Source organism: Calidris pugnax, unplaced genomic scaffold (assembly GCF_001431845.1).
Source record: "Calidris pugnax isolate Ruff unplaced genomic scaffold, ASM143184v1 scaffold998, whole genome shotgun sequence".
In the NCBI taxonomy this organism is placed as follows: domain Eukaryota; kingdom Metazoa; phylum Chordata; class Aves; order Charadriiformes; family Scolopacidae; genus Calidris; species Calidris pugnax.
This window is the reverse complement of record NW_015091640.1, coordinates 22,738-36,658: the sequence shown is the minus strand read 5'-3', so window position 1 is coordinate 36,658 and position 13,921 is coordinate 22,738. Positions and strand designations below refer to the sequence as shown.

General features: G+C 51.8%; 1 long non-coding RNA gene across 1 annotated transcript; it reads left to right on the top strand.

Moving 5' to 3' along the window:
- Positions 1-5,341: 5,341 nt before the first annotated feature.
- On the top strand, positions 5,342-6,248 carry LOC106899927. Its single transcript, XR_001414099.1, has 3 exons — positions 5,342-5,395; positions 5,799-5,873; positions 6,030-6,248. It is a non-coding gene; the product is annotated as an uncharacterized LOC106899927 (long non-coding RNA).
- The last annotated feature ends 7,673 nt before the right edge of the window (positions 6,249-13,921 follow it).

Genomic DNA, 13,921 nt, shown 5'->3' with positions numbered 1-13,921 from the left:
GGGGCACCCCATGGGTTGGCGCTCTCCATGGGCTGGGGGTCTCCATGGGGTGGGGGCTGACCTATGGGTTGGGGGTGGGACACCCCCCCATGGACCTGCTCCCTCATCACCCCCCTCCTCCCCATTAACCCTTTGCCTTCTCCACCCACGCGCCCCTTTCCCCACATCTCCCTCCTCCAGTAAGCTCTTCCCCCCCCTCCCCCTTTATGCGGGTTTTGGGACAATAAATCCCATTTTTTGGCCAGTAAATGCCATTTTTGGCAGGTAAATGTGACTTTGAAGCCAGGAAGTCCCATTTCTTGGTAGGTAAATGTGGGTTTTGGGCCAGGAAATGCCATTTTTGGGCAGGTAAATGCCAGTTTTTGCCCAGGGGGACTAGCAAAAAAACCCAACCTGAACCCAAAATATCCCCCCAAATGGGGTTGTTTTATGGCTTTGGTGTCAAAAAACCACACAATAACCCACCACATTTGGGTCATTTTATCGTTTTGATGTCAACCCCTCCCAAACCACCAACCAAATGGGGTCATTTGGGGGAACTGTGTTTTGGTGTCTGACATCCCAAAATAACCCACCAAATTGGATCATTTGGGGGTTTTTTGATCGTTTTGATGCCTGACCCCCCAAACACCCCCCCAGATTGGGTCATTTTATTGTTTTGGTGTCAAATACCCTCAAATTACCCACCAAAATAGGGTTATTTTGATTTTGTTTTATAGTTTTGGTGCCCAACGCCTCCAAAAAACCTCCCAAATTGGGTCAGTTTATAGTTTTGATGCCAAAGAGCCCAAAATAACCCACCAAATTGGGTCGGGTTTGGGTGGGCTTTTTCTTATTTTGGTGCCAAACACCCTCAAGCCACCCCCTAAATTGGGTCATCTGGGGTTTTTTTGATTGTTTGGCCTGATTTATGGTCAAGTTGAGGTTGATGGGACCATGATGACCTCATATGGTCCATGATGACCTCATCAAACCCCAATTTTGGGCCATTTGGGGCTCTTTTCGGTGGATTTATTTGGGTCATCTGGGGTTTTTTTGATTGTTTGGCCTGATTTATGGTCAAGTCGAGGTTGATGGGACCATGATGACCTCATGGTCCATGATGACCCCATCAAACCCCAATTTTGGGCCATTTGGGGCTCTTTTCGGTGGATTTATGGCCAGTTTAAAGGTTCCTGATGGTCCTACGGTTCTCTAGGTCCCTCCCCTCACTGTGGGGTGCGCTTGGGAGTCACCTATAGGGTGGGAAGGAGGGTGACGAGGTGTTCGGGGGGGATCTATGGCCAAGTTAAGGTGTGTGGCCACCATGATGAGCCATTTTGGGGTCAATTCTTGACCAATCGGAGCTTCTTGATGGGGTCCCCCCCATCTCTAGGAGGCCCCCCCTTGCTATGGGGTGCATTCGGGGATCACCTATAGGGCCTGGAGGAGGGTGATGGGCAGTGGCCACTGCACAGGACACCCTGATGTCACCTCTAACTTTTTGGGGTGTCCCCCCCTCCCACAGGGCGGACCCTGTGGCTTCTCTGGGCTGTGGCACCCAGGCCCCCCTCCCTCTCTCTGCCCGTTTTTGGGGGGGTCTCTCTTCCCAGCAGGATTTGGGGGGGTGGGGAGTGGGAGCCTCTCCCAGGGATTTGTTGGGGGGGCAGGGATTTCTTTTTATGCAGGGGATTTTGAGGTATTTCCAGTGCCTTTGGGGGTGTGCCAGTGATGGTAGACATCCCATCCTCCTGCTTCTTTTGGGACGAGGAAATCCCATTTTTCGGGCAGTAAACCCCATTTTTGGTGGGGAAATGCCAGTTTTCAGCCCAGTAAAGGCCACTTTTAGAGGGTAAACCCTGTTCTTACTTCGCCTGCACCACGACTGACTGAGAACGATGCTTCTTGCTCTGGGTTTTGCCAAAATGACTCCTTCGCCCGGTCCCTAAAGAAAACAGCCACACGCGTCTTTGTAGGAGGGAAGAATCCTCACCAAAGAGCCCCCAAAATACAAAAGCAGGACTCCATGCGTTTTGCCAAAATGACTCCTTCGCCCGGTCCCTAAAGAATACAAAAGCAGGACTCCTTTTGCCTACCTCCACTACAAAGCCGGGTTTGTGTCATTTTCCATGTTTTAGCCCAATCCATGCTGTTCCAAAAATCCCTCTTCCCAATGGGCCCCCTCCGCCCGCCCCGGAGCCGGCCCTGGGGTGGCCCCGCCGCCTTCTGCCAGGCCAGAGCAGCCTTCCCCTCAGGGATGGAGGCTCTCTCACCCCAAAAACCAGCCCTGGGGTGTCCCCGCAGTCTCCTGCAAGGCTGGAAGCGGCGTTTCCCTCAGGTATGGATCCCTGAGACTCCCCCAGAGCCATCCACAGAGTGGCCTCACAACCTCCTGTGAGGCCTGGAACAGCCTTTCCCCCATGGAGAACCCCCAAACCCATCTCGAGGGTGTCCCCACAGCCTCCTGTGAGGCTGGGAGCAAAACTTCCTTCAGGTATGGAGCCCCCAGACTCCCCCAAACCCATCCCCGTGGTGGCCCCTCAGCCTGTGAGGCCGGGACCAGCGATTCCCCCATGGAGAAGCCCCAAACCCCACTCCTGGGCAGCCTTTCCCTCCTTCCTGCCCCTCGGCCTCTTCCAGGGTGGGGGAAACGCTTCTGTGCCTTCTCTTTCTGCAGCTTTGGATCAAAAGAACCTCTTCCCTCCCCAGAGCCCACCTGGCGGGGGGGCCTGGCAGCTCCTCACCTGGGGTTTTAAGCAGAAATGGGGATTTCTTCTCCCATGAAGTACGTTTTATATAGGGCTGGTTGTGGGAGGGGTTAGGGTTTGGTCAGCAACACCAAATCTTCCTTCATTTCCCCTTTTTGACGTTTTATTTAGGAGGCTCGTTGCCCTCGTGCCCTCCAGTTCTGCTCGAGGTCAAATTAAGCCCTGTTTAATTGGCTGTAATTGGTCGTTGAGGGGCACGGACCAGCTCCCCTCTGGCGCCGAGAAGGGAGAAATGGAGAAACGATTCAGAAGGGATTTAAAAGAAGAATTTGCAAAGTTTGGATGTCTTTGGCTTGGTTGATGCCAGAAAAACCCTCCTGCCCTTGTTTGTGCCCAGAAACTGTTGCTGGAGGCGACAGGATATGGAAATTGTCCCTCAAAACCCCAAGATGCCTTTTGGGGGATATCATGGTGAGTTTTAGTGATTTTAGTGAATTTAGCCAAAACCCCTCGGTTTTGGTGAGACTTTGGCAAAGGTTGCAGGGGCCCCGTTAATTACCTTGACCTGCAGGAAAATAAAAGGCAAGTTGGGAAGTGTCAAGGGGGATGCAAAACCTGTGAAAAGACTTGGGATTTTCTGAGGAGATTTAAAGGATTTCAGGACTATTTGGCAAATGACATTTACTTCTTTGAGCTCTCTCTCTGACCACACAAAAGCTCGCAGAGGGGGTTTCTTCCCAACAGCTCTTGTTCTCAGGAGAACTGGAAAGGAATCCAGCCGGCTGTCATTAAGACAGAGCAAATCCACCCATTTTGAGCCATTTTCTCCAAGAGAATGCCTCAGTTCAAACATTCTCCACCTTCCTGGCGGATAAATGACCGCGGAGGAAACCCAGGACAGGTTTAAGCTCCTAAACCCACGACCTGGTTTTTATGGTACAAGTTCAGGGTTAAAACCTGAATCCAAACATTAAAAAGAGGCGGTGGTTGGACCAAACCCAGCGTGTCCAGGGCGCAGCCACCCACTCATCCCAGTTTCCCTACTGGGCTCGGCTTCTGCTCACTGGTTTTGCTACCTGGAGTTGCTGGGAGCCGAGGAGTTGAGCCCACAGGCCCCAGCTCTGCTTTTTCTTCTGAAAAAGCTGGAAGAAGTAAAAAGGAGGGGATTTTTCCCTTGGAACTGGGGGAGAAGGGATGGAAACTGTCCCCAGGGTTTCGCTTTTCTACTTTTGCTTCTAAAAAAGCCCCAAATGGCTCAATCCCCGCCTTCTGACCTGGGGCAGATGCAGGGGTGAAGTTGTACCTGGACGGTCCATCTCCAGAGCAATGATTTCCCTGAAAAGAGGGAAGTTTTGAGGGGAATCGAGTGGTGTGTGAGGATGCGCAGGGCAGGGAAGGCTAAAGGACCGTCTTGGCGGAATGAATTTTATCCCCAGTGTGGTTTTGTTATATTTTTTTAAGCAGAATAACAAGGATTTTGGGGTTTTTTGATGGAGGATGAGACTAACATCTGCGTTCAGACGTCAGAATGAGGGCGAACGCTGGGAAAACGGGAGGAGGGAGCCGGTTTGGGGTGGGTGTCGCTCGACCCTTTCTCAACTGCGTGTTTTTGGGTAGGGGGTCCCCCATATCAGCCAGAAATGCCCCAAAATGCTCACTGCTGTTCCAGTGAAGCACTGGTTTCACTGACGTCGCAGCCTGTTGTCCAGCCAACACTCTGAAGCAGTAGTTGCTCCGTGGTCGTGGCTCTGGTGGCTTCCTACTGCTCTGGGGAGTGAACCTCACCAGTTTGAGTGGTTTTCTGGGGAAAAACACCCCAATTTTCCCACCCAGTGGGGCCCAAACAGACTCCAGTGGCCGAAGGGCAATGCTGGGGGTGGGAAGGGGCGGTTGAAGAACGAGTGATGTTTTGCTGGGAAATAGGGACGGGTTTGGGCCCAACTCATCACCTCTTCCCTCTTTTGAGATGTTTTTTGTGCCGTACCCATTCCCGACTTGCCTTCCTCACCCTCCTCTTCCTCCCCCTTTCAGCTGCATCAACGTGGGTGGCCAGTTCCAAGCGGAGCTCCCTGCCCTGCGTGACAGATCCAGCTTGGAAGAGGAGGAAGAAGGAGCCTCCCTTGTTTGGAAGCCCTGGGACGACATCGAAACCAACCCCAGGACGCAGGAGAGAGGTTTCTCTTAGGGCTTTTCTTCTGGGAAATGGGAGAATTCCACCTTTTCCCAGCAGCATTTTGGGGCGTTTGGGTTCTCTCCCGTCTTTTCCTGGCCCTGTAGCGTTAGAGGGAAGGAGATGGCTCGTTTTTGGGAGGAAAGTGGCTATATAAGAACCAGTGGTGCTCTCGGGAACATCTTCCATGAGACATGGAGGGTCTTTGCAGTCCCACCTCATCTGCAGCCAGGGAGGAGTTTTCTCTCTGGAGATCCTGCTCCAAAAGCTGCTCTTCATGTGGAAAGAATTGGAATATCCGACTTTTTTCTGGGCCTTTTCTGGTTTCCAGTCTGTTTTCTGCACTTCCTCCATTTTCCATCCATCTCCTCTGGTGTCTTTTCTCCTTTTTTGAGGAAAACCTGACTGTTTGGTGGTTTTTCTTGCCGTTGTAGTTACCAACCTGCTGAACATGGCCTCTTCCAGCGCCATCCCTGGGGCACAGCTCAACACGGAGCTGGCTCTGCATCGCCTGCACGAGGCTCGGGGCACCGTTCCAGTACGGAGCAGCCATTCCCCATTAAGAACCCACTTTGGGACTGGTTTGAACTGGGAGTCGCTCTGACTTGGCTCTTCCAGGGGCCAGAATCTCTTTGCTAAAGGCACCGGGTGCTGCCCGTTGCCACGTGAACGTCTCGTGGGGTGACTGACCCCGTCCCGGTGCCTCAAGTAGAGCTTGTTTGCGTCTGGGACAATTTGGAGAATGGAATTTCTCCTGTGAATGAGGGAATAGTCGATAAAACACCAGATCTGCCCTGGCTAAAGCCCCGAGCGGGTCTGATTGGCTCCCTCTTCTTTAACACCACTGGGGGCCTGCCCCCCTTGCCACCAGGAGCGAGAATTGCCCTTTTTCCTCCTCTGCCGGAGGAATTTAAGTTCTTGTTTCCTATACAATCTGGCAGGAAGCTCTGGAAATGCTGCCTTCTGCCCACCCTGGAGACCCGAATCCCATCCTTTGGCTGATTACCATTGCGCAGGTAAACAGGAGGAGAACAGATCTCTTGGCTTTGGGATTTGTTCTTTAAAATGTGGGTTTTCCGGTGGGGAAAAGTCTCATTTTAATCCATTTCTGGGGCTTTTTGAGGCAGGGAGATGCCTCTTCTAACAATTTGCCTGTGGCTGTTTATCCAAAGGCTTGGATACTTGGACCCCACTGGAACAGCAGTTGTTTCAAGAGGCTTTTTACACCCATGTGAAATGTGTTCACCTGATTCGTGTTAATATCTTTAACTGTTCTGTTTGTCCTTGTGTGACCATGGGCTTGGGAGAAGCGGGATTGGATGGATGTAGTTTCTGTTTCTTGTAAGAACCCCTAAGGAAACCAGTTTTTTGTTACTGGCCGCGTGGTGCTGAGCGGGAGGGGTCTGTGGGGCGCACGCCTGGAGTCGGGGGTCGTCCTGGGGGCGAGCTAAGGAAAACTCACAGAAGATTCCAGAAGGTGAGGAGGCCAAAGAAGACACGCCCATCCCTGGAGATCATTAGCATAGGCCAACCTTTGTATGAATATGTATTGGGAGAAGAGATATAAGCCCAAAACGGGACTTGCACGTGTGTGCCTTGGTTGAGTGGAGACTCCCGGTGCACCCAGCGCTGTTTGCTTGTCTTTACTCGTTTAATAAATTGTAAACTTTAATTGGAATCCTGTTTGAGGCTAAATCATTTATCACACCCGTAAGAATTTTCACCTCATCCAGAAGCAGGTAAAGCCCTTGGATCGAGGCGGAGCTCATTAGCGGGGGCGCTTTTAACCCAGAAAGTTGTATTTTCAATTACACGTTGGAATCCTGTTCCTAGGACCCTTCTTCATGCTAAAAAACCCACCAGGATAAGACATAGTTTGCCCTAATTTGGAATTCCAGTGGAGTATTTTATATCCCTGGTTTTCTCCCCATAGATACAGACTAAAACCATGTCCCAGTGCGTTGAATATTATTTCACCTGAAAGGAAAAAGTCCGATCGGGCTGCATTCGCCCTCCCCTGACGCAGAAAAGGCTCAAGAGACACCGGGACGAGGTGGGAAAAGCTGAAGACAAGGTAAAAAAACTGCTTTTCTGCTTTGGACAGTAGAAATAATGCCTTTTTTCTTCCAAGTTTTGGCTTTGCACCCCGTTTTCCCAGTGGTTTTTTGGCTGTTTAGTGCTCAGGCTTCACCTGCGCTGAGAAAACACGTTAAATCCAGCGCAAAAATCTATTTGTTTTGCCATTTTGAGATGTTTTGAGCTATTTTTTGCCTGGTTTCCAGGCTGTTTGCAACTCAAAGAAGAGACCCTGTGTGGTGCCCAAGGAAAAGCTGATGCCGGGGAGGTCACCACCCACAGCCCCACATCACCAGGGGCTCCTCCAGGGATCCTGGGTCCCGGTGTAATTCGGGAGGAAGAGGCACTGCGTCCTCTCCCTCCCCAACACTCTTCAGGCCCCCGCAGGCTCGCTTGGGCCGTGAGGAGGGGCTGTGGGGGAGGTGATGGCGGGCAGCCCCATGGCAAGCACCACCCGCCACCCACTCTCCTCCACACCACCACCCTCCCGCCCGACTCCCCCTCACCCTCAGGGGGATGCTGGTGGCAAAGAGGGGCCTCGGGCCTGCGCTGGGGCTGCTCGGCCTCAGCACAGGCCCCACGCCCGCCATATGGCAAAGCTCGGCCTGGCCACCAGCAGAACCCACCTCCTGCTCACCAAGGTCTTCGCCCTCATAGGCCGGGAGCGCTGTCAGTCTCCTCCTCTGAGGCGAGGCTGCCGCTGATTGGCCGCAGGTGGGCAGGCTGCTGTGCGGCAGTGCTCGCCCAGCAGGAGAGAGTCACCGCTGATTGGCCACCTGGGCCGTCACCCCGCCTCCTTTGGGGCCCACCCTCCCCTGAGGCGATGTTCTCTCTTATTGGCCACCTGAGGGGTCGCTCACACACACCACATCCCGCCCTAAGTGCCCGGCCTTTCCCCTCTGGGGATGTGTTCTCTGATTGGCTGGCTGTTACAGTCAATCCCACCTCCTCTGACGCCATTGGCTGTCCCGGGCCCGCTGCCTCCCCACCGCTGGGCGGGCGTTGCCAGGCGACCGGCTCCGCCTTCAGGGCTGGGTCCCTGCCCAGGGCCCGTGGGCCCTGAGGGAAGGCCGTGGGGCGTCAGCGCCGGGTCGGGGCCTTCAATAGGAGGCTTTGGGCTGTAAAAAGGAGGCTTTGGGCACGGAAGGGCTGGGCTAGATGCTAACAATGGCGCCTTGGACCCTGAAAATGAGGGGAACCACTTGGCTGCGGCCTGAGCTGGCTTTGTTGCCCAGTGACTCCCCCCAGGGCATCTCTCTGCAGTGAGCAGCGTGAGGGTTGGAGCCTGAAAGCACAGGCCCAACGGACACTGTGGACCTTTTGTGGCACTTTTAGGGATGTTTTACAGGGCTGGTCCGTCCAGGGAGGGAACGCTGCCTGTGCGACCTGTCCAAGGATGGGAAGGGGAGCGGGGGTTCCCCAGGATGCACTGGATAATCATAGAATCGCCTAGGTTGGAAAAGACCCTTGGGGTCATCGAGTCCAACCATCTCCCCTACTCTACAAAGTTCTCCCCTACCCCATATCCCCCAACGCCACATCTAAACGACTCTGAAACTCATCCAAGGATGGTGACTCAACCACCCCCCTGGGCAGCCTATGCCAGTGTCTGACCACTCTTTCTGTGGAGAGTTTCTTCCTAACGGCCACCCTAAACCTACTCCGTGGCAGCTTGAATCCATTCCCTCTTGTTCTGGCGCTAATTCCCTGGGAGAAGAGACCAGCACCAACCTCTCCGCAGTGTCCTCTCTAGGAGTTGTAGAGAGCGATGAGGTCGCCCCTCAGTCTCCTCTTCCTCAAACTCAACAGTCCCAGCTCCCTCAATCGCTCTTGGTACGATTTGTTCTCTAGGCCCCTCCCCAGCTTCGTTGCCCTCCTCTGCACCCGCTCCTGCACCTCCATATCTCTCTTGGATTGAGGTGCCCAAAACTGGACACAATACTCCAGGTGTGGCCTCACCAGTGCTGAGTAGAGGGGGACAACCACCTCCCGACTTCTGCTGGCCACACTCTTTCTCATACAAGCCAGGAGGCCATTGGCTTTTGCGTGACCTGGGCCTGACGTTCCTGCTCTGGAGCGAGGGGTGGAGAAGGGACTGATGGGGTTTGACCCCGGCCGGTAACGGAGCACCAGCCGCTCGCTCACTGCCCCCAGCGCCACAGGGGAGAGAATGGGAAGGGTGAGAGCCAGACAATCCCTGGGTTGAGGGAATAACGGAAACACAGTAAAACAAGAGCAGTGATACCAAACGGTGATGAAGAAGAAAATAGCATAGGGTGAGAACTAAAGTGCGAGGCAGACAAGCGATGCAGCTGAAGGCACCCCCGACGGAGCGCTGCCCAGCCAGGCCCTGAGCAGTGCCCCCCGTGCCAGCCTCCCCCGAGGTTGATGGCAGAGCAGGATGTCCTATGGCACGGGATGTCCCTCCGCTGGGCTCAGCCGTCCCAGCTGTGTCCCCTCCCAACGCACTGTGCACCCCCAGACTGCTGGCTGGCGGGGTGGGCAGAGAAGCAGAAAGGGCCCTGATGCTGCCTACACGCTGCTCAGCAGGAACGAGCACATCCCTGTGGGATCAAAGCTGTTTCCAGCGCCAATCCAAAACGCCGCCCCATAGGAACTGCTCCGAAGAAAAGGAACTCTATCCCAGCCACAACCAGCACAGCGCCCCGGAACAAGAGAGGGTGCTGATGCCAGGAGAAATGGCGACTCCAGAGCTTTGCGGAGCACCGGTGCCTTTCTGTGCCCCGAGATGTCTCCGGAGGGGCAGGTCAGGCTCAGGCTTCTCTCCTCCTCCCCTCCGGGCTTTGTGGTCTGGGGGGGGAGCTGGGCCTTTGCTGTCAGGACAGGCTGGGTGCGGGGCAGCTGGCCTGCAGGCGGTGGCAGAGGCCAGGAGGGACACTGTCTGCTCGGCACACCCCGGGCGGTCCCCATGGGAAGGACACCACAGCGCTGGGCTGCTCGTTCCAGCTTTATTGTAAACTTAACGCTATTCAAATGCAGCCGTTTCCCGGAGGCTTATTTCCCCTCCCCGGGACTCAGCTTCTCCCCTTTTTTTTTGCCCCCCTTTACCTCCTACTTCAAGTGATTGTAAAAATATGGGGTGTTTAGTTAGAATTTAACTTAATTTAGATGAGCCAGCGGAGGTGGCTGGGAAGAGTCACCTTTAAATCTTCTTTTGTATTTTGAATAAACGGTTGTTAAGTTTGGGGAACAAATTACTCATTAAATCATAAAACACCTCCTGGAACCACATATGTCACAAGTTACTTTTTTTTTTTTTTTTCCCTGCTAAATAGTAATCGGTGTCATGAAGTTTCAGGGGTTTTCTAGTGCTTTTCTAGTGCTTGTTGATGAGGAACGTCCAAGCTCAATGAGCTAATCAAGGAGGAAAAGGTAATTATCTCAGTGAAGGTGGCCGTTATCCGACCGGCTGACTCTGCAGAGTTGGCCTAATAAGGTGTGGGCTTAAGAAGGTTAGAATACTGGGAATTCCATTTCACGTAGATTTGGGTTTTTTTTTTCCTGTGCAGAATCTCCTTTGTGTTGAGGAAGAAGACGACAAAGCAATAAATAATACAAAGCAGCTCTTTTGGGGTCTTTTTTGGGTTGCTTTTGTTACAGACGGGAGGAAAACAGGACAAGAGCGGGGAAAGTACTAAAATGTGACCTTGGTTCATTCCCATTAGTTCCTGAAAGGAGAAGCTGGTGGAGAAAAGCTGTTCAATCTGAGGACTCATCAGGTGTGGGGCTGCCCCCAGCTGAAGGAGGGACAGAAGCAGCTCTGACTCTGGAAACACCTGGAATGGGAGAGAGCGAGCGAGAGAAGTAGGGAATGGGGAATAAAAGGCCTTGGGAACGTTCCTGTGCAGAACAGGAATTCCCTGGGAGCTCTGGAGTGGGGCCCTTGGTGTGCAAAAGGGGAGCATGAATGCTCCAGGGGGTTGTTCAGAAAACAACAGTGGGATAAACCTTCTACCCCCCTCACAGTAAAGAGCTTTCTCCTCATCTCCAGTCTCAATCTGTTCCCCTCCAGCTTGAAGCCATTGCCCCTCGTCCTGTCACTGCAGCCCTTTCTAAACAGGCTCTCCCCAGCCTTCCTGTAGCCCCCTCAGGTACTGGAAGGCCGCTATTAGGTCTCCCCGGAGCCTCCTCTTCTCCAGGCTGAACAACCCCAGCTCCCTCATCCCGTCCTCGTAGCAGAGGGGCTCCAACCCCCTGATCATCCTTGTGGCCCTCCTCTGGACCCTCTCCTTCAGGTCCATGTCCTTCCATAAGTTGAGGGCTCCAGCCCTGCACACAATACTCCAGGTGAGGTCTCACCAGAGCAGAGTAAAGTGGCAGAATCCCCTCTCTGGACCTGCTGGCAATGTAGCTTTTGATGCAGCCCAGGATGGAATTGGCCTTCTGGGCTGCAGCTGCCCACTGCCTGCTCATGTCCAGCTTCTCCTCCACCAGCACCCCCAAGTCCCTTTCCTCAGGGATGCTTTCTAATACCTCACCCCCCCAGTTTGTGCTGATGGCGAGGATTGTTCCGGCCCAGGTGCAGAACCCTGCATTTGCTCTTGTTGAACCTCATGAGGTTCACCTGGGCCCACCTCTCCAGCCTGTCCAGGTCCTTCTGGATGACATCCCGTCCCTCTGGTGTATCGACAACACCACACAGCTTGGTGTCGTCCGCAAACTTGCTGATGGTGCCTTTAATCTCCCTGTCTATATCATTGATAAAAATGTTAAACAGTATTGGCCCCAGCACGGACCCTTGAGGAACACCACTTGTGACTGGTCTCCATCTGGACTTTGAGCCACTGAGTACCACCCTCTGGATGTGACCATCCAGCCAGTTCCTTATCCACTGAACAGTCCACCCATCAAATCCGTACCCCTCCAATTTGGCAATCAGGATGTTGTGGGGGACCGTGTCAAAGGCCTTGCAGAAGTCCAGACAGATCACATCCAGAGGTCATCCTTTATCTACTGACCGTCTGACTGTCCCTGTCACTTTATCATAGAAGGCCACTAGGTCAGTCAGGCAGGACCTGCCCCTAGTAAAGCCATGTTGGGTGTCCTGGATCACCTCCCTGTCCTTCCTGTGCCCAAGCATGGCATCTAGGAGGATCTGTTCCATGATCTTCCCAGGCACAGAGGTGAGACTGACAGGTCGGTAGTTCCCAGAGTCCTCCTTTCTACCCTTTTTAAAAATGGGTGTGATGTTCCCCTTCTTCCAGTCTGCAGGGACTTCACCTGACTGCCAGGATTTTTCAAATATCATGGAAAGTGGTTTGGCAACTACATCAGCCAGTTCCTTCAGGACTCTGGGATGTATCTCATCAGGTCCCATGGACTTGTATATCTTCAGGCTCCTGAGTTCATCTCGTACCTTGTCTTCACTTACAGTGGGAGGGACCTTGTCACCCTGGTCTCCAACTTTTTTGTCATCAACACAAGAACTAGGAGGAAGGGGGTTACCAGTGAAGTCATTGAGGCAAAGGAGAGCATCCTTAAAGATCTGCCAGCTCTGTTCCGCTCCCTTGCCCCTGAGGTCTGTTTCCCATGGGGTCCTATTTACTAACTCCTCAAAGAGCTGGAAGTTTGCTTTCTTGAAATTTAGAGTCCTAACTGTGCTTCTTGTGGGCTTCAAACTCCTTAGGACAGTGAACTGCACTAGGGCATGATCACTGCAGCCCAGGCTGCCTTCAACTTTGACATCCCTGATGATTTCACTTGCATTTGTGACCAACAGGTCCAACAATGCATTTCCTCGAGTAGGGCTGGTAATTTCTTGTCTCAGGAAGTTGTCCTCGAGGCACTCTAGGAGCTTCCTGGATTGTCTGCAGCCAGCCGTGGTGCTTTTCCAGCAGACGTCGGGGTGGTTAAAGTCCCCCAGCAGGATGAGAGCCTGTGATCGCGATGCTCCTGGAGCAAGGGGGAGGGAGAAGGCACCATCGACAGGCTCTGCCCGGCCTGGAGCAGACTCCTACCGCAGGGCTCCCTCTGTTGTCCCAAATCCCTGATTCCTACCCATAAGCTTCCAACCTGTCCCTCCCAGTAATCCCAGTGCCTCTTTACCCTCCTCCCAGTAACCCCTGCTGGAATTTTTTAACCGGAACTTCATCTGGAATTTTAACTGGATTTTTTTAACTGCGATTCTAACTGGAATCCGAACCAGGATTCTAACCAGGACTTCAACCAGAATTTTAACTGGAATTTTAACCAGAATTTTAACTGTACCTTTTAAACTAGCATTCTAACTAGGGTTTTAACTGTTATTTTTAAGCTAGAATTCTAACTAAGGTTTCAACTGGAATTTTTCAACTGGAATTCTAACCAGAATTTTAACTGGAATTTTTTTAACTGGGATTTTAACCAGAATTTTTTAACTGGAATTTTAATCCTGGTTAGCATTCCAGTTAAAAAATTCTGGTTTAAAAATTACAGTTAAAATTCTAGTTAGAATCCTAATTTTAAAATTACATTATTTAAAATTCCAGTTAAAATTCTAGTTAGAATCCTAATTTTTAAATTCCAGTTAAAATTCCATTTAAACAATTCCAGTTAAAATTCTAGTTAGAATCCTGGTTAGAATTCAAGTTAAATTTCGGTTAGAATTCTGGTTAAAATTCCAGTTAAAATTCTAGTTAATATGCTAATTAAAAAAAAAATCAGTTAATATCCTGGTTAAAGAATTCTAGTTTAAATCCCAGTTAGAATCCTGGTTAGAATCCCAGTTGGAATCCCAGTCACCCTCATCCTGGCTACCCCTCCAGGAAAAAAAAGGTTTTTTTAAAGAAAATAAGATTAAAAAGAGAAGACTAACGATTAAAGCACACTAAATCGTTATGTGTCATGTGCAAATCGTTATGTAAATTGCTTTAAATATGTATTATTGCTGTGTGACCTGTCAATCTATCTCTATATAATCATATAATTAATAGATCTATTTAATCATATAATTAATATATCTCTATATAATCTATATAATCCCAAATAC